Raw genomic sequence first — 7,985 nt, 5'->3', positions numbered from 1 at the left:
TTAATAACAAGACATCATGAGCACTCTTGCAATAAGCAGACCTTTCAGCGTGTGTTATTAGCTCATACAGAGGTTTTAAAATGATATTATGCATAAAGGCTGACATTAAAGTATTCTTTAGAGGAAAACACTAACGTGGCTGGAGCAGAAAGCGGCAGTTACTTGTATTTTGCAATAATGGTCTCACTGTATTCTAAATCATTTATCAAACCTGATCTTTAGATGCCAGAAGGCATAACTACACCAAGGGAAAAAAAAGTAATGCAGTATCTTTTAGCTTCAGTGTAAGAAGCCATAAGAGACACATAAATCCATGCACAGAAAAGTCTTTACTAACCAATAATGGCTGAGTTAAACAAGTGCTTTGCTGGACATTCTAGCTGAATTGAATGCATTAAACAATTCACATTATAATCTTGAGTTTTAATTATTTCACAGCCGCTAATAAGATGCTTTTTTGAAATGTACACTTGGGGCCCTATTTTTAGCCAGTTCAAAATGGTTTCAGTTCCCTTTGGGTATGATATTATCTCCGCCATGGTGAGGTCCTGCTGGATCTTAAAATTGGAGGCTCTCTATAAAGGAATGCCTTTTATAAGTAGATTTTTTTAAACAAAATCCACTCTGTGCAGCGCTCTGCGATAAACTTCTTTGGCATGACAGGATATGGGGAATGTAATTGGACACTGTAAGGGATCCCACATACAGTGCCCTTCAGAGACCATTAGATATTGGTGCAGAATAAACTGTCTTTAGCAGATGATATTGTTGGCTGAGCCACACTGTACTATTTTCTCTTTCCGGAGTTCTCTGAAAATCAATTTTAACAAGTAGGTAATGGTACTGATAACAACGTAGAACACTTAAGGTGACATCTGGCTCTGGTCATGATACTCCTTTATATAATAAACCACTTACTAACAAAGACACTTATCAGGGCAAAATTGTTAGTGGCTGCAAAGTTGCTCCTGGTGAGGGTGGACATGTTGAGAAACAAGCTTGCAAAGGTCCTTAGAGTTCATACTTGCTCAGTATGCACATGCTTGTGACAAGACATGGCCACCTGCACCATGAAGTGACTTGCTTCCACCATGTTTCACTAAATATAATATTGTTTTCCCCAACTGGAGTGCCGTCTGTATTAATCTGCAGCTCTAGCAGGGGAAATAATTTTGTCCTGATAGATGCCCTAAAGCTGGGGTGCCCAAAAGGTAGATCGGAATCTACCAGTAGACCTTAAGCTGGTGATCAGTAGATCATCAAACAGCTTGTCTAAATCACCCTCCTGTTTCAGGCTTTTCATTCTGATATTTATTATGTTAAGGTTACAGGTTACATAAGAAATAGTGTTTTATTAAATATAGCAATATACATTTTCTCATAAACAATATTTAAGTAATATTTGCCATGGAACAGAATGCTAACAATGCTTTTATGGATGTCGATCATAATGGGACAACATCACTAAAAGTAGACCCCGCATTTGTAAAGTATGGGCTCTCCTGCCTAAAGGGGTGTTTGATGTTTAATGTGAAAAACAGGGGCGGAACTACCGGGGGAGCCAGGGCCCGCACCCCCTCAGGGCCCCCCGGCAGATCACGCGCTGCGCATATCCCGGCCAGTTCTGGGTTTACGGAGGGGGGCGTGGGGCCCGGCTGCGCGTCCTGCGACAGGGCCAGCCCCCCTCTAGTTCCATTTCTGGTGAAAAATAATGGAAACAATAGAGCAGTGGCCTTCCAAGATCCAATAAATTGTTGGGCATCTTAGAAATCACATTCACATTTGTTTGCAATGACCTTGCAGGTTAGTACGAACTAATGTTTACAATTTTGGTGTCCAGTAGTTAACAGTATAAGGTTCATTTATATTTTAGACAGAGACCACTTTTACTCCTTTTAAAGCAAAAATGCACTATTGCTGGAAAAAACTGAAACAAAGGCCACAATTAGCACACTTCTTTCTACATTCCTTGCATTTGTGCATAGGGATCTGCCAAGGGTCGGATTGGGCAATATAATAAGTGCTACTTAAAATTCTGGCACAGTGGGGCATAATTCATCAAATAACTATTCGCAGGGACATCACCAATTCGCTAGTGAAAGAGCTCAGTGACAGCAAAATTTTGCTCCCTTTCGCCGGGCAATTTTTCTCAGGTGAACGATTGTTACTCCGCAAATTTGTACAAACTTTCCAATATGTTACCCTTTTCGCCAGAGTCTGTTTCACCAGGTTATACCTGGCGAACTGATAAGATGAAGTTACATCTGTAACAATCTTATGTCAGTGACATCATATCCTGTATGCCGAAAAGTCAATGTAATAATAATGTGGGATTATGTTTAAAATCTGAAACTGTTAAATATATTTTTACATTTATTTTTTTAACCATTTGAAGGATGGGCTGATGTCTAGGACAATAGAAGATCTCTTTTGTCTTTATTTTGCTTCCTTGGACATTTCAAATAATAAGTAGCCACTTCAAGCAATTTTACCAACATCGCTAATAAATAAATATAAATGACCTATATGTACCCACCTGAAGTTTAGTTAGGAAGAAAGTAATGCTAGTGAAAATTTGCTTAGCTATCTGTTCACCAGCCTATACAAAATTTGCATTATGATAAAAATGCGTATTTGCTGCGAATTAACATCTAACGAAGTTGCGCTAAGAGTGGCGAAGCCTTCGGGAGCGAAAGTTCCCCCTTTAGTAAATTTGCCCCTATGAGCAGAAAGCTTTTTGTTTGCTCCTTTAGAGCAAATAAGTATCAAGTTACTTTCACCTGCATTTGGTGCCTCCTTGTGGCAGAGAGAGTAGAACCTCATTAATAAACTGGTTGAGTTTCATCAGATGGTTCTTTGGGTTGTCAAGCATGACAAAGAACTACATGAAGAAATAACTGTGCGTAAGAATCCTAACACATGTTACAAATCCAGTCTGTTCATTAGACCCACCTTTCTGCCATATAACAGGTTTTTATTTTTTGCCAGGCACTAAAGGTTCCTTGCCAAGGACAGCTCTGCGGTAGAACCATCCAGTGGGAGAAAGACACTTTGGCTTCAGTAAGAAACTCCCTGTATAATTTTCTGTAAATCCGAAAAGCACAGAGCACACATTGCATTAAACACTCTCTTAGATTACATAAAGTTTGTTGGTGATGAGCTTCTTTAATTATCCATCCTAATTTACCTAAAGATGAGTATGCCTCATTAAATTAACTGAGTAAAGATAAAAATAAGCATGAATCAATAGTGATTGTTGATTATGCTGTACACTTAAATTCTGTTTACTGGTTTTAGCAATGTTTCTAAAAAAGACTAAGTTAAAATACTACAGCAGGGAAGAGAAAAACAAATCTAGTCACCTCTCTTTTAATATCTGAGCCAGAATAGTATCACATAGTATCTTCCCCATATTATCAGTAATTGATGTTCCAACATGGGGGAGGGCTCCACTATTTGGCAACAACTTTTTCCTTTAGTTCTTAAAGGGGAAATATCGAGAAAATGAAAATTTAATATAAGCTTCAGCATATTGAAATAAGAAGTTTTCTATATACAATCAATTAAAAATTTTGTCCCGTTTCTGAAATAATCAAGTTTATCACTATCCTGCTCTCAGCATCTATTTCTCTTCATTCTCTCTTCATGCTGCAGTTGGGTGTCATATAATCCTTGATAGTTCAATAGCAAGGGAAGCACAAAGAGATCAAGATGGAGAGAGGACATCCTCCCAACAAGATTCAGGAGGGTGTTTAGAAATGTAGTTTATAAAAAATATTCTCGAGACTAAACTAAAGTAGTAATGCATGTGTAACCCATTTTTAGCCACCCCCCTAGTGCCAAGGTTGTACATCACATAATTCTTACTGATGCAGGTCCTGAGTCCCCTTTGCTAAGTGAAAGGTACTGGGAAACTCCTCTCTGGCAGTGCCTTCACCTAATGGGATCCGGGAATAAACCTGCGGTTGGCCCATTAGGAAAACATTCACTTACACACTTGTACGGTGCAACAAATAACTTTATATAACATTAAGGTCAAGTAAACAAATTACATTACTCATTACCAATCCCCTGGGAAATATATACAGTCCAAGATCCTGGCCCTCCTTGCCAGGCAAAGTCCCGTAACTCATTTGGCAGATATAAGTCTTGATTACCTTTCCCCAAAGAATACAATGTGCTGCTCCCACGTGCCAGGCACACAAAAAGCCTATTTCTTCAAACAGGAGATCGCTGGATCCTCATATTTTCCTACCCCATCCCTCATGTAACACTCACCCCGAAGGAGCCACACAGACGGCTAGTCTCACACAGAGCTGAAGATTCTTCATAGGCTCCAGACTCTCTCAGTCAAGCACATAACTTGTCTTGAATCCTTCAGGTGTTTGCTCCCAATGCTGTCTATAGCGTGAGCTCTCCCGACAACCATTGCTGAACTGCAGCTCTCAACATTCTCCATAGTGTGAACATGAAAATCCGGCAATCCAAACTGCAAACCCTCCTTGTTTGAGCTTTCAGGCACTGGAGGATCCTACCCAGCCTTGGCAGGCCTATCAAACTCCCTTTTTGCCTACATTTTGCCGGATGGGATTCACTATCTCCACAGTGAAACAAGGTTCAGCAGGAAAACTGTAAAACTGTAATGGCTGTGAGCACATGACATTCTCCTTTTATATTGATGCACAGCGACACCTTTTGGCTGCCTTCGGGATCAGCCGTGCTGCACCAATCACAATGGCTCTGCCCCTTAGGAAACCCTGTATCTCATCTGTGAGGCTCTGACTGAAGGGGAAATTAACCCTGCAGGGTCCCTACACATGTATAGTTTATTGTTGGATAGGAACATGTCTCAGTATAGTTTAAACCCAAGATTAGGGCTCTTCTATATTATATAAAGTACATAAAATCATCACTCCTGTTGGTGAATTAAAAGTGGAGAGATCAATATTTCTTCTTGTCTCTTGTCCCTTGCTCACATCTTCCTCACTTTGTCTCTTTCACCCTATTTTGTCCCATGCTGCACCTTCCCCTTTCCACTAGCATATAATGGGAAATGGAATAGAGTGGAAGGAGTGTTCACTTAAATATGTGACAAAATTATGTATTCTTGCAAATTATAAATTATAAATTCAACTTTAATTGTAGTATATATATATATATATATATATATATATATATATATATATATATATATATATATATATATATATATATATATATATATATATAAGGTCAACAGTGCCTACATTTTGGCTTCCTATAACAATCAATAGACTGAAGCTTACATGGAACTTCATTCTAGTGCAACTGACTCTCTCCTTTCTTGTGATATTTATGTAGCATGATTGGATCCAAGAGATACAATTTACATTGTAATATTTGATCCAGAAAAAGAATTATGATTCAACTGGCTGAATATGACTAACATGTGAGTATGCCACATCTCATTCTGACATTCTGAGGAAAGCATGTTGTGAATGATCCAGCTTCATACATAGGAATATACAGTAGTGTAATGATAAGTTGAACAAACTTAGTGTTATCTCCGACTCATGGGTCACATTGAGAACACATAACGTCTCAGACAGCCATTTCCATCAGTTTTGAAAATGTATACTATTTTCTGAGCAGGATGATAAATAGACTTTTTTGACTTCACGTCAATCTCCCCTGTCATTCTTGCTGATCTCTCAGTGAACTTTTTATGTTAGAGCAGGGGTCATTTTATTTATTAACAGGACCCCTGTTATTTTGGGTCATGCAGTACATTACAGTAAAATGTCTTTCCCATGCTCTAACACATACAATAAATAGAAACAACTGAAACATGATATAAAGTTAATAACATATGGAATCTTGAATCCTGAAACTGAATCTGAAATTTAGTCAGGGTTTCTTACAAATACGTTTTTAAAATGTTCACCTTTATATTAAACTTAAGTATAATATAGACATTATATAGGTATTTGGTAACAGTTTGCAATTTGGTCATCAGTTTTTATTTTATGTATTGTTATTACCATAGCAAACAGCTATTGGTTTGAATAAGAGATAATAGCAGTATGAATAGCAGAGGACAGAATATAAAGATAAGGAATAAAAAGTAACAATAAGAATAAAATTGTCGCCTCACAGAGCAAAAGTTTTTGACTGCGGGGGAAAGAGGTAGAAAAGAAAGGCAAATAATGAATAAACTAAACAAAATAAAGAATCAAGACAAACTGCAAAGTTGCTAGGAATGGGACATTCTAAAAGTAAACCACCTCTTTAAAGGAGATTTTAATTTGGGAAATATAATTTTAAGCAGGCTCCCATTATACATCAATTATAAACTTTCAGTCAATTAAATGTAACTGTGATTGAAACCAGTATTTTTCTGACCCTTTCTGTCCTCTGGCTCTGACTTTTTAAGCAATGTAACAGAAGTCAGTTAGTTCAGTTACACCAGAGCACAGAATGGCAAGGGGCAGAATGATATTGCTTTTAATAGCAATTACATTTATAAATAACTTTAAAAAGCATTTAACAGTTATAATTAATGTATGTTGGAAATTTCCTTATAATTATGAGCAAAAATTTTCTCCAATAAAATGATGCCTATATTGATGCTCCACATCGCGCGTCAAAAAAATTAACACCCATACGCTTCAATGCATTTTGGCGAATTTTCGCGATTTCAAAAATTTTGTCTAAGAGAAACTAATAATTACATATAGTTTAGGTAAATTTTAATTTTGGGTTGACATCCTCTTTTAAGAAACAGTGGCGCAAATTTACTTAAGGGCGAAGTGGCCGTCGATAGTAAAAACTCGCAAAATGACACTTTGCAGGGACGTTGCCAATTTACTTAAAGGCATAGAGGAAAATTTGCTAGCAAAAGAGCTCAGCGCTAACGAAGTTTTGCGCCCTTTTGCCAGGTGAATTTCCGCTTGGGCGAACGATCGTTACTCCGCAAATTCATCAAAATGCAAACTTTCCACTATGTTACCCTTTTCGCCAGAGTCTGGTTATACCCGGCGAACTGATAAGATGAAGCTACTTCCTCAACAATATTGTGTCGGTGACATCATATCCTGTATGGCGAAAAGTCATACCCTGGCCCAATCGCACCCTCTGCTCCCCCGGTAGTTACGCCACTGTGCCCACACTGAAGTGGGCGATATCGGGCTGATCCGATCGTGGGCCCTAGGGCCCAATGATCGGATCACAATGCATCCGGAATGGACGGTCGGATCGCGGGACCGCATACACGCACAGATGCGGCCTCTATCTGATGGGATTTTTTAACCTGAGATTGAGATCTGGCTGACTTTCTTCCAGATATCGATCAGGGAGGCCCGTCGGATGTCCCCACATACGGTCTAATAAGCAGCTTTTATCGGCCCATGTATGGGGGCCATTAGTCGTTCCATTGACTTCCCCTTCTCATTCTTCACATGCTTGGCAAATAAAAGCTTGTTACTTCTTTTATGTAGAACTGACATAATTCACCTGTTAGAAAACCCTCATGTGTGCTGTCAATTTATACCATCTGTATACAGTAACCCCGTCTAACAGAACATTTTGCATTCCTATCTTTACATTTTAACCACCCTTCCTAAAAATAAGTTTTATATATATATATATATATATATATATATATATATATATATATATATATATATATATATATATATATATATCTATATATATCTATATATATCTATATTTAACTATATATATCTATCTATATCTATATATATATATATATATATAATATCAAAACAGGGGGGTTGTGGGAGCACTCTAAAGGCTTTAAAGTATATATATAAGTATAATAAATGCTATTGCATATGTACCCACAACAGGGGTTATTTTGTTACAAAGTTATGATCATAAAATTGATAAGCCACCATACCACGTCAAGGTAAACCCCGAATGGCGGTCCCTAACTTGTTTTATATTTTATGTGCATTTTAGCATTACCTGTAATCAATGTCCGTTGA

This window comes from Xenopus laevis, chromosome 4S, assembly GCF_017654675.1.
Source record: "Xenopus laevis strain J_2021 chromosome 4S, Xenopus_laevis_v10.1, whole genome shotgun sequence".
In the NCBI taxonomy this organism is placed as follows: domain Eukaryota; kingdom Metazoa; phylum Chordata; class Amphibia; order Anura; family Pipidae; genus Xenopus; species Xenopus laevis.
Note: the sequence above shows the minus strand (reverse complement) of the source record.